We start from the raw sequence: 13,728 nt of genomic DNA, 5'->3' as shown, positions 1-13,728 counted from the left end.
GTATTTAGCTGTGAACGAAGTCGGAAGGGCTCACCGACAATGATCACCGGTCATGCCAATACACCGATTTCCAATACCAGCCAAATGCAGGCATTAAATCAAAACCGCCCTAAGAAATTGGACCTCTTGGAAAATATATAGATATGTTCTACTTGTTTTTATATGTGTTGTCATAAATCAGACAAATTTCTGAAGAAACTCAAATTAAAGCAAGGAGGCAAGTTCACTGAAGGGGCTGCAGAGCAGAATCATCTGGATGTTGCCTGGAGTAGACAATTTCAGCAGCAGAGGGTGAATACACTCGGGTTGTGTTTTTAACAGCAGAAATATTTACGCGAAAATTATTGCGCCTTATAAGATGATAAGGGGTATAGACAGGATAGACAGGGTGGTTTGAAACATCTATTCGCCTCAGCTACAGTGTTAAAATAGGATGGCACAGTGACGCAATCGTTGGCACTCAATACGGTCACTGTCCGTATTGAGTTTGCACATTCTCCCGGTATCAAGGCCTCAGACCGACCCAGGAGATCGTAAGGGTCGGTGGATTGGCCACGCTAAATTCTCTCTTAATTGGAATATGTTGAAAAAATAATAAATATATCGGGTCATAGTTTTCAGGTGAGGGAGAGAAGATTTTGAGGTGGCTTGAGGGAGTACGACGTCAGCTACAGCATGGCGGGAGTCTGCAAGTCACTGACTTGGAGGCTAGAATAGTTTGTAATCCTCAGATCAATGACACGGACGTGGGGTAAGCCGTTGAAGTGTCATGCCATTGAACACCACTGGCAAAAGTCTTGCAATTGGGATAAGTGGAGATGCATTATAGTTCTTGACTGTTTAGATCAGTTGGACTAAAGGATCTCTCCTGTACTCTATGACTCCATAAGTATATCACAATTTGTCGCAGTTATTATCTCCTCTCTGAAGCAAATTTCGTACATTTGTCACCACTATGTTTCACTGATGAATATGTAAACACATATCTGAAATTGGTGAGATTAAATGAAGTTGCTTATCGGCATCCCAGCCTAAGGGTATTATATTTTCCTCACAACGTGTTGTGCTGTAACACATATTGGCATTATTTTCTGATGTGTATTGTGTGTAAGATTTACAAAAAATACCATGTAATTTTTGAAACAAATTCCACTGCTGAAACATATCCACTTGCAACGTTTACTCTAAATAAATAAACAGTTACGTTTCACAATGCTTACCTGATTCCTTTAGAGCTTCCTTAAACTTGGATAATTCTGGATCGTGATTTGAAAGAAAACTGTTTTTTTCATATCATTGAACTGGACTGATTTATCTTCATTGAATCATAGAGTCATTACAGCATAGTAGAAGTTTAGTCGAACCATCAACTTCATGTTAGATTCGTATGGTCAAATGAATGTAATCGAAGTCCACCTTTCTTACCCTGGAGCACAAGACGTGAATTTTCTGCACGTGCATGCATATGGAATGCAATTTTAAGATACAGCACGTCCGCGTGTTCTGAAATGCACCATTCGCCTAAATAGATCATCTACACGGTCATAAAGACTGGAGGGCAAAGAAAATAAGAGCAGCAGTAGGCCATTAGGCCCCTCTAGCCTGCTTCGACATTCACTATGATTATGTCTGAACATCCAACTCAATAACCTGTTCCCGCTTTCCGCCATACCCTTAGATTCCTTTCAACCAAGAGCTATACATATCTTCTCCCTTAAAAAATATGGGCGGGAGTCTTAGCCGGCCAATGCAGAAATCTGGAATACCGATCAGGTGGAGAATTGGTTCCAATTCTGGAATCCCGTCCGATGCTCATTTGACACCAAATCACAATTGTACGTCTCCTAATCATTGGCATCAATGCGTTTTAGAATGCAGTCCCGCGCCAAAATCGCGTTCGGAACGGAGGCGGAGAATTACATTTCATGGAGAAACCGGGCCCGGTGCCGGTTCGGCGATTCTCCATGGACCCAAGTTCCGGCGTGATTGCTGAGGAGGCCCTGCGGTTGAGGGACCATTGACCGAGACCAGCCTAGCGATCCTCCGCTCCTAACCGGCCAAGTTCCTAATGGCGTAGAACTAACCTGGTACTGCCGGACGGGATGCTGCCTTTGTGGCAGGCGACTATGTCCGTGGCCGGCCTTGTGGGTTGTCGTTGGAATCGAACACCGAGAGGAGGGAGGGCGGCGGGCGTTAGGCGACAGGGAGTTAGTTCCACGCGATCAGATGCTCGGGCGCAAGGCCAATCTGGGGGTGGTGACTAATTCTGTTTGCTTTCGTTGTGCGAGTCCGCCAAGGAACTGAGCGTGGAAAACAGGAAGTGTGGAGGCCCGGTCCGCAGATAAAGCTGCGTGAAATACTCCGTGTCCCTGCTACCCGCTGCAGGGCATTGAATTAGCCGTACGTTTTTCCATGGATCTCTGGAGTAGAACCCCGGCTTTTTTTACGCAACTGTGGTTACATAGTGGCGTTTTGGGAGAAACCAGCTCCGATTGCATATCATTAGCAGGCCCAACCCGGTGTTCTCCAGGGTCTCTGCGATTCTCCAATTGGCCGAATTTTCGACGGCGAAGATCACTTGTTCTTTTAAAAATAGTGAAATCATTGTTGTGCCTGATGAGGGTGAAGGATGCGATAGGCCACAGACAGGCGTGACCGTGGGCTACCAGACCTGACAGTGGCCAGGCTGGCTGTGGTCGGGACGGCACTGCATTATCCCGGGGTGGGGGGGGGGGGGGGGGGGGGGGTGACGACGGTCTGGGCCGTGGGGCAGGTTTGACCAGGCACGGATCGCCATAAGCGTGGTCTGCAAGGTCGCCATCTTGCTGCACACTCCACTGACCATCCAACTTGGAACCTGAATCTGGCCATGTGGGCGCTCCAACCCCCACACCTCAGGCTCCGGATTACCCCCCAACACCCAATCGGCCGCCACACGCCGGTGGGGAATCATGGGGCCCATCTAGGGCAAAGCCCAGTGTAGCCCATGGTGCATGGATGGGTAGAGGCAGCAGTGCGCACCACTGACAAGTGTCGTGCCAGCAGATGGTACACATGACACTATGGAGGTGCACCAGTGACAGAGGCCCCCTCAGAGCCGGGCACCGACGTGGCCAGGGTGATGGAGGTGGAGCATCCAGGGCCACTATTTAGCCTGGTGGACGTGGTTCTGCAGGGTGGGCCATGTAAACATGTCGGCCTTTCAGCACCTGCAGACAATGGATATTGGAACTCAACCACACATGGTTGCCTTCCTTCCAGTCACCTAGGCGATACCCTGCCGCTGAATGAGCTGTCACGACAAGTCGGGTGGACGAAAGGCCAATGAACAGCAGGAGGTGCTGGGAAGCGTATGAGGACTCCCGTCTATTGGCAGCGCCCGTCATTAGTGGACCTGCAGGACTCTTGATAACTCTGGCTGAGCAGGCAGACAGTGCAAAAGTGCTAGATTATTGGGCAACTGGCACCGCCAGCGAATAGCGGAGGCACGCTCTCTTGCTGTACGTCAAGGTAAGGGTCTCCTGTTCCTAAACACAACGGGTTACATCCGGGCGCAAAGTGGGGATCTGTCCAGGATCACGCAGAACCCAGTACACAGGTGCACCCATGCTGTCACCGCGGGCCTATTTGCCTAGTCGGCACAACACATTCATTTCAATTTGATCTGACCCACCAGAATGCCGGGTGCGCCACCACGATGGGATGACCCGGGTCCAGGTGGTGGTCAACGAGATGCATGTCCCCCTATGAACGCGTACAGATGACAGCCCGCTCTACACAAAACGAAAGGGGTTCGATTGGATGAACGTGCAGCTGATATGTGACCATCAGATGCTCATCATAAACGTCTGCACCCAATACACAGGCAGTGTGCATGACTATTCATTCTGTCGCATTGGACGATACCTGGCATGTTCGTTATGCCCCCATCTGGGGATTGGCTCATCACTGACGACTTATCCGCTGAGGTGTTGGCTGATGACACCTATCAGGAGGCGGCAGCCTGAAGCTGAGACCCGCTAAAACGAGCACACATATCGACCAGGGGCGTGATTGGCCGTTGCTTCTGCCTCCTGAGGTTCCAGTTCAGCCGCTTGCACTGCTCTGGAGTGGCAATCCAGTTTGATGCTGAGACGGTTGCCCGCATCCTCCACTGAATCATGCAGGAAAGAAGTGATGTGACGGAAGAGGACGATGGACACCAGTAATCGCCAGATGACGAGAATGCGGGGAGGACTTAGATGGTAAATATCTGTGGTTCAGATGGGCATGGGAGGCTGCAAGGCGTATGCACAATGGCCAATGCGTCAGAATGACTCTCATCGCCTCCAGGCTCACCGACTGGGAAAATAAACTGGCGAGGGGCAAGAACACCATAGCCCACCCCACATCCTTCCGTTCCCTTTGTGCCCCATCACACACCGCTGCCTGCAAACCCACCGTGATACATACCTGTTACCCTACAATTTGCGAGCCCATAGTTGGCAGCAACAACGAGTCTGATTCAAAGGATACAGAATGATGCAAACCGGCACTGCAATGTTTTCTGGTGGTCCACTTCGTTAGACAACATCTGACTCCTTCTCACGGTCATATTTTCCACCGTCCACCTCAGTGAACTCTGCCTCCGAACTGACAATTCCTTCACGTGGTCCCATGAGATCCCTGTGGTGATGGTGGTATAGTCGGTCGAGTGGGTGGGGGGGGGGGGGGGGTGGGGGGGGGGGGGGAGGGTGGAGCGTCCAGCACATACACATCGTCCGCCCATTTCACTGCCATCCCACTTTCTATCTCTGGTCAATCTAGACGAGACCACACCTCAAACCCATCTGACTGATCGCTGAGGCATGTGGTAACAGTGAACAGGTCTTCAATGTTTCTTTCGGGATGTGGGCGTCGATTGTTAGGGCAGCATTTATTGGCTATCCCAAGTCGCCCTTTCAGTGATGGGCAATAAATGCTGGCCTAACCAGCGACGCCCACATTCCGTGAATTAATTCAACAAAATAAATATTTACAGTAATGTGCCTTCGCCCATTTAACAAAACAGTACCCCGCATGCCTGCTGACCTCACGGGTGTCATTTTTTCTGGACTTACGCACCCCAATGCTACATTCTGGGTGGATCCCCAGACTGCACATCAGGAGTGAACGTGGAATGCTGTGATTTCTGCCCTGTGACCTGGGTTCCCGTTGGGTGCCACCTTCTGGGTATATTGGACCGGGATGAAGTCGCTACAACCACGGTGTTAGTGGAGGCATGATAGCGCTCTCTACTGCCCGCTGCCCACCACATGCAACAGAGACAGGAGGGGTGGTAGTCCGAGGTAGTGCGCTGTTCCGCCACACCTCCCTGTTGGAGTCATTGGCACGGGCCCCTTCACCTCTTCCTCCCTCGAAGTGTCCGATGGCCGCTGGGCTAATTCATGGGATGGGGGTGCAACAAAACGTATCTCCAGAGGTTCCCACACCACCTGACGCTGCAAGTCATAGTGGCCCGCCCTCGTCTCATCTAGGTCTGCATGTTCAATGCCATGTTGCACAGGGAGTCGGCGACATTCGTCTGGTACTGCACCACATCATCCATTCACTGTGCCATCACATCCTGTGCATGTGTCGCATCAGCCAGTAAATGCCTAATATTTCTTCTGGGATTGGGCCACCTGCCTCTCTTGCTGCGACGCGCAGGCCATTCCCTGGGCAATGTTGCTGACGGACTCGGTCATGGCCACCTGTAAGTGTGCAAGACTCAGAGGCGTCGCTGCAATTTACAGCTGGCTCCCGCACATGTCTGGCTCTGAGGTGGCAAACCTGAACAGGGCCCCGGCCGCCGCCTCCACAGAATGCCCCAGCCCTGGAGAAGCTGTTACATAGCCAATATGTTCGCCGATAATTCCCCCAGCGCGGACAGCAGCCATGCAGTGTTCTCTGGCTGACACGCATGGTCGGTACAACGCCCTGCTCCTGCACGCGGCTGGACACCTCCAACATACGTCTACAGGCATGGAATGCTCACCGCCAATCCGTCATGTAGTCCCTGGCTCTGTTTGCATAATCGATGGGACTGTCCATTCCCGAAGCCCAAAAGCCATCTTGCATGCAGCCAGTTCCTGGGGTCGGCCCATCTTCCGACTGTCCGCCCTCTCGGTTGTTCATATCTCCACCTGATTTACCAGTTCAGCTCTATATTGCGCAGCAGATAGTGTCCCATGAGCCTCTTCATTAAGTTCCCAACGGATGTTTGTGTCGTGGAGGATGTTGAATATAACTGTGATGGAAAGTTAGTGTCATCACCGGACAGGAACTTTGAGTGCCATTGGGCAAACGAATGAGACAGTTCTCTGTGCTGCTCTCCTCACACCTGGTTGGCACACGGCGCTAGGGCTGGTGGTGGGGAGGCTCAGTCAGTGGCAGTGTTTGGTGGCTGGGGACGCCAGATGGTCCCGTCCGTTGACCAGCTGCTTGTCCAAGACACAAAACACATCGCATTATTAGGCCCCGGGGCGGGCGGTAGTGGGTTTTCGGGGGGGGGGGGGGGGGGGGGTTGGGCGGGGGTTGTGGCTTGCAGCAGGTTGAGGACAAATTGAGATTGTAGGTGCGGGCGAGCACAAGGGTTCAGTTGAAGGTGGGTGTGAGGAAGTTGTGTGTTGGTGTTCGAGGTCATAATGGTGTGGGGGAATTGATTAGAGTGGATTGACCCAGGTTTTACGGGTCTCACGACCGCGCCCGTCGCCGATCTCGACTCCGGCGACCACCATATACTCTAGGCCTGCGATACGTCCCGAACCTCTACTCTTTCACGGAATATGCCGAAGTCCATCGGTCCCCTTCGTCTATTCTCCCTCACCCGGCGTTGATGGCAAACTGTCCCTGATGAATTTATGGACATGTTTTCATCCCTATTGTGTTGTCTTCTCCAAATTTAAAACGTATTGGCTTTGCTTGCTCTACAATCTCGGAATTCATAGTCGATTTCTTAACATGTGCAACTCCAAATGAACTTGAATTTGTGACCGTGCCAAATTAGTTGTCGTGCCCAATGAACGCTTCAAGCGTTCCTCATATCTCCCAGTCGTTCAGCACAATCTTTTATTTAAATTTTGGTGATGTTTCCTGGCAAATTATTACAATTTCTTATTTCCTGTCTGCTCCGTCTCACACCTTCCAGTGAGGTGGCTTCACTGCTAAATTGCATTGATTAACGGCAGGAGAAAGAGTGCCGGCGCCACCGAACAGCGCGTTTCTGAGAAAAACGGATCTGAGGAACGGGAAAATTCAGCCCAATATCTTTGCGGACCCAGCCACGTGTTTGTCGGCACCACTAATTTCACGTTGTTGTCACAAATGTAAAACGCGTCTTTCTTTATATAGGCGACGTTCCACCTTTTAATTTCTTTCGTTGCCTGCCTTTAACTAATCTCCCTTTTAAATTGGTGTTTTAATCTGTATCTTCCGGAGTTCATAACATGAGTTTTATATGGCTGTTTTTGTAAACAGTGAGGTATTTGTAATGTCCAGACTATTGGACGATGTGAAGGTATGGTTGGGCAACGAAATAAAGAATACAAATCATTCTGTCTGATCTCATCACCTGACAGGTGCATATTATATAATATGCCGTGATTAACCAGGAGAGGGAGGGCAGAGATGACATTCGGCTATATTTAGATGATAGATAGCAGCCTTATAATTTGACAGTGTGTGTCAGGTGCAAATGCACTTTTAATCAGTGAACTCCCAGTCAAATTCACATAATAACTACCTTTCTCTTTTTCCTTCAAAGCTTCGTCTGGGAGGAAGATACATGTTGAATTCAGTAATATGTTGGAAAGCACTAATGCCGCCGAATCCGTACTTTTGTCGTTAGTTACAAGGAATATGCTACAATCAAAGACAAAGCCATATGATCAAATGTGAAAGGCACAGAATCAAATTAGGGCGCCAGTATGTGAACATTCGGAGAGTCTGCTCAGGGCAATGTGTCTCAAACGGTATGACACGACGACCTTGAGATTGGGTGTCTGGAACAGCCATGGTCATAGAGGTAAAGCTGAAGACACATTGGTCATGCTTTCGATGGAGAATGAAATGATGGAACAAATGTTCTGAATTAATGGCTGGCATTATATTTGCAGTGCTCAGGCGGGGAAAACATAAACAGGTGGAAATATTGCTAGAGTTGGAACGAACTATATACCTGTAAGAGAAAAAATGTATCGACGAACTTGCGTATTATGAAGTCAAGTGGAACTCGTGATGCAACGTGGCAAGACCAAATTGATTATTTTTAATTGGAGGGGACGGAAAAATAGAGAGTCCGTCGATTTGTAATGTCCTGGAAATTAAGACGTATTAACGTATTTTGGAGTACCACGTGCGAAATTATGACAGTAAAAACATGTTTAAGCCGTAGCCCTCTGTTTGTACAATATACCAGGTGAGGAAATATGTCAGCTTTACAATCTGAACAGTAGAGCTGTTATTTAAAGTATTATTCGCCACTTATTCCGGGGGGGGGGATTTCACATTCAAACTGCGCTGGCAGGACCACAAATTTCATCCATCACCCCATCCACTCATCGATCCATCCGTCCGCATTTCTTTCTACGTATCTATCTATCTATCTATCTATCGATCGATCGATCGATCGATCTACCTACCTATCTATCTATCTATTTCTGCATGTGTTTATCCAGGCCATTATTTTTGTGCTTGTTTCATAGGACATGTGGTAGAATCGCTTGGAATGACATATTCGAGTTCACACGTTTATCGAAATCAACGGATTCCAACATATGCAAGTGTTGGATGATCCGCCTTTTCAAATATGTCTCTTGTTTCCGTCCTGTTGTGAAAATAATGCACTTCTGGGTTTCTTTAAGCAATATTATAGCAGCCAAAGAAGAACTGGGAAATAGAGGATGAGGTATTTAGACAATTGAAAGAGATGTGTGGGAATATTATGCATGTAATTATACAAAGGAATTCAACTTCCCTTGCATACATTTGGATAGTCATAGTGTAAAGAGTGTGTGCATTTCCAGAAATTTATCCAGGGGAATGTATTGTATCGCAAGTTCAAAAAGGGATGGAGCGTTGCTGGGTCTGGTTCTGGGAAAGGAGGATGAGCAAATGTTCAGTTTGGCAGTGGGAGATGAGTTTCGTGTTAGTGACAACGATACCGCACCGCTCAAGTTTTTTGTGTACGAGGAAATGTAATAATTTTGGATTGGAGGATTTGGATTGGGCATATTATACTACAATAAGGCAGGATCTGGCCATAGTTAGCTGGGGACTGCCACATTTGGAAAAACATACAGCGAATAGTGGAGCGTATTCAACAACGAAATGTGGAGAGTACAGGTCTAACAGGATCGCTATACGTGGTGAATGTATAGAAATAATTTCAGGGGATCCCTGGATCTCTTGGATAGTGCAGGACTGTGTAAGAAAGATGAAAATCGTTTTTAGCCGTTCCAAAGGGAGAAAGTCAGCTAAGTCCCTCGAGAAACATAGAATGTGTAAAAGGAAACTTAAGAAAGCAATTAAAAGAAGCAAAATGCGGCGAGAATATTAACTTTCCAATAGGATTAGGGCGAGACTGAAACCCTCCCTCCTGCACCAACTCTGTGGCCACGTGGTCAATTCCTCTCTCTCCCTATTCCTCGTCTCGCTAGCACGTGGCACGGGTAACAACCTAGCGATAATAACTCTGTTCGTCCTAGATCTAAGTTTCCACACTAGCTCCCTGAATTCCTGCCTTACATCCCTATCCCTTTTCCTACCCACGTCGTTGGTATCTCGGTGATCCACGACTTGGGACTGCTCCCCCTCCCGCATAAGGATCCCGAAAACTCGATCCGAGACATCACGGACCCTGGAACCTGGGAGGCAACACACCAACCGCGAGTCCCTCTCGTACTCACAGAATCTCCTATCTATCCCCCTCACTATGGAGTCTCCAATTACTAATGCTCTACTCCTCTCCCCCCTTCCTTTCTGAACCACAGGGACGGACTCAGTGCGGGAGATCCGTTCACCATGGCTTAGCCCTGGTAATTGCACCCCCCCCAACAGTATCCAAAACGGTATACTTGTTACTAAGGGGAACGACCACAGGGGATCCCTGTACTGACTGCTTCCTCCCAGCCCCACTCACCGTCACCCAACTACCTTTATTCTTTGGAGTAACTACAGCCCTGAAGCTTCTATCTCTAACCACCTCTGCCTCCCGAATGATCCGAAGTTCATCCAGCCCCAGCTCCAGTTCCCTGACGCGGTTTTTGAGGACCTGGAGATGGGTGCACTTAACACAGATGAAATCAGCAGGGACACTGACGGCGTCCCTCACCTCAAACATTCTGCAGGAGGAACATTGCACTACCTTCCCTGCCATCCCCTCTGGATAAAAAAGGAAAATAAAGAGCTTTCCTGTTATTCACTCTACCCCTTACGTTAACGGAGGTGGAAGGGTGGGGGCACTACAAGTGTAGTGTCTATGGTTTAGAAAGTATCCAACTTAATACGGGTGCAAATAAAACACTTAACCAGCAACCACTGCGCCTGAAAGGAAAACAGCGATCAGCTGTTTTGGGCCTTCGCAAACAACTTAAATCTTTAGTACTTACCCAGCAGTCACTCTGTCCTCACTACGACTTGATTCAGCTGGAAACTCCCTCATGTTAATTTTAAAAAAAAAAATTACTCCCCTTCTCAGCAAGCACTCACTCAGCAACCACTGAGTACAGATTAACTTGCTTACCTTGCAGGTCAGCTGTTGAGTTCGGGAGTGAGAGCTGGGACCTTAGAATCAGCGCGGGGGCTGCGAGACAGAGGGGACCATTTAAAAGGTCGCTGTCTGTGGTGAGGTGAGTACAGATTAACTTGCTTACCTTGCAGGTCAGCTGTTGAGTTCGGGAGTGAGAGCTGGGACCTTAGAATCAGCGCGGGGGCTGCGAGACAGAGGGGACCATTTAAAAGGTCGCTGTCTGTGGTGAGGTGAGTACAGATTAACTTGCTTACCTTGCAGGTCAGCTGTTGAGTTCGGGAGTGAGAGCTGGGACCTTAGAATCAGAGCGGGAATTTTAAAAAGCGCGGGGGCTGCGAGACAGAGGGGAACATTTAAAAGGTCGCTGTCTGTGGTGAGGTGAGTACAGATTAACTTACTTACCTTGCAGGTCAGCTGTTGAGTTCGGGAGTGAGAGCTGGGACCTTAGAATCAGCGCGGGAATTTTAAAAAAGCGCGGGGGCTGCGAGACAGAGGGGACCATTTAAAAGGTCGCTGTCTGTGGTGAGGTGAGTACAGATTAACTTGCTTACCTTGCAGGTCAGCTGTTGAGTTCGGGAGTGAGAGCTGGGACCTTAGAATCAGCGCGGGGGCTGCGAGACAGAGGGGACCATTTAAAAGGTCGCTGTCTGTGGTGAGGTGAGCACAGATTAACTTGCTTACCTTGCAGGTCAGCTGTTGAGTTCGGGAGTGAGAGCTGGGACCTTAGAATCAGCGCGGGAATTTTTAAAAGCGCGGGGGCTGCGAGACAGAGGGGACCATTTAAAAGGTCGCTGTCTGTGGTGAGGTGAGTACAGATTAACTTGCTTACCTTGCAGGCCAAGTCGATTTCAGCAGGAGCGGAGCAGGCTAGTCCATTTCAGCGGGGGCAGTGCGGAAGTGATTTCTGGGAGGTAAGTTTCTCCTTTAAATAATTTTTTAAAAAAAAATTCTAGTGTTTAAGGTGGGAACAGGAAGTCAACCCGCGGACGTCTGGGAAGACCCTCACCAATAAATTCTGGTGGAGAGGAAACCCGAGACACTACACGTGTAGTGTCTCCCACCCGCCTTCCTCCTCTAACCTAATAATAAAACCCTTTGGTGTGAGGTAAGTACCATATTTTATTATTGTTATTAATATATATTATTTTTTAATATAAAAAAAAATTAATTTAGTTGTTAGCCAGATCTTGGTAGAAAGTTAGAGGAATGGCAGGGAAGGGAGTGCAATGTTCCTCCTGCAGGATGTTTGAGGTGAGGGATGCCGTTAGTGTCCCTGCTGATTTTACCTGCAGGAAGTGCTGCCATCTCCAGCTCCTCCAAGACCGAGTTAGGGAACTGGAGCTGGAGTTGGAAGAACTTCGGATCATTCGGGAGGCAGAGGGGGTCATAGATAGCAGCTTCAGGGAATTAGTTACACCAAAGATTGGAGATAGATGGGTAACTGTAAGAGGGACGGGGGAAAAACAGTCAGTGCAGGGATCCCCTGCGGTCGTTCCCCTGAGAAACAAGTATACCGCTTTGGATACTTGTGGGGGGGGGGGACTTACCAGGGGTAAGCCATAGGGTACAGACCTCTGGCACAGAGTCTGTCCCTGTTGCTCAGAAGGGAAGGGGGGAGAGGAGCAGAGCATTAGTAATTGGGGACTCTATAGTCAGGGGCACAGATAGGAGATTTTGTGGGAGCGTGAGAGACTCACGTTTGGTATGTTGCCTCCCAGGTGCAAGGGTACGTGATGTCTCGGATCGTGTTTTCCGGGTCCTTAAGGGGAAGGGGAAGCAGCCCCAAGTCGTGGTCCACATTGGCACTAACGACATAGGTAGGAAAGGGGATAAGGATGTCAGGCAGGCTTTCAGGGAGCTAGGATGGAAGCTCAGAACTAGAACAAACAGAGTTGTTATCTCTGGGTTGTTGCCCGTGCCACGTGATAGTGAGATGAGGAATAGGGAGAGAGAGCAATTAAACACGTGGCTACAGGAATGGTGCAGGCGGGAGGGATTCAGATTTCTGGATAACTGGGGCGCTTTCTGGGGAAGGTGGGACCTCTACAGACAGGATGGTCTACATCTGAACCTGCGGGGCACAAATATCCTGGGGGGGGGGGAGATTTGTTAGTGCTCTTTGGGGGGGGGGGGTTTCAACTAATGCAGCAGGGGCATGGGAACCTGGATTGTAGTTTTAGGGTAATGGAGAATGAGAGTATAGAGGTCAGGAGCTCAGATTTGACGTCGAAGGAGGGGGCCAGTGTTCAGGTAGGTGGTTTGAAGTGTGTCTACTTCAATGCCAGGAGTATACGAAATAAGGTAGGGGAACTGGCAGCATGGGTTGGTACCTGGGACTTCGATGTTGTGGCCATTTCGGAGACGTGGATAGAGCAGGGACAGGGATGGATGTTGCAGGTTCCGGGGTTTAGGTGTTTTAGTAAGCTCAGAGAAGGAGGCAAAAGAGGGGGAGGTGTGGCGCTGCTAGTCAAGAGCAGTATTACGGTGGCGGAGAGGATGCTAGATGGGGACTCATCTTCCGAGGTAGTATGGGCTGAGGTTAGAAACAGGAAAGGAGAGGTCACCCTGTTGGGAGTTTTCTATAGGCCTCCAAATAGTTCTAGGGATGTAGAGGAAAGGATGGCGAGGATGATCCTGGATAACAGCGAATGTAATAGGGTAGTTATTATGGGAGACTTTAACTTTCCAAATATTGACTGGAAAAGATATATTTCGAGTACATTAGATGGGTCGTTTTTTGTTCAGTGTGTGCAGGAGGGTTTCCTGACACAGTTTGTTGACAGGCCAACAAGAGGCGAGGCCACATTGGATTTGGTTTTGGGTAATGAACCAGGCCAGGTGTTGGATTTGGAGGACAGTGACCACAATTCGGTGACGTTTACGTTAAGGATGGAAAGGGATAAGTATACACCGCAGGGCAAGAGTTATAGCTGGGGGAAGGGAAATTATGATGCCATTAG

The sequence above is a fragment of the Scyliorhinus torazame genome, chromosome 12, assembly GCF_047496885.1.
Source record: "Scyliorhinus torazame isolate Kashiwa2021f chromosome 12, sScyTor2.1, whole genome shotgun sequence".
Taxonomy (NCBI): Eukaryota; Metazoa; Chordata; class Chondrichthyes; order Carcharhiniformes; family Scyliorhinidae; genus Scyliorhinus; species Scyliorhinus torazame.
The sequence above is the reverse complement of the archived record's forward strand: the minus strand, read 5'-3'. Positions refer to the sequence as shown.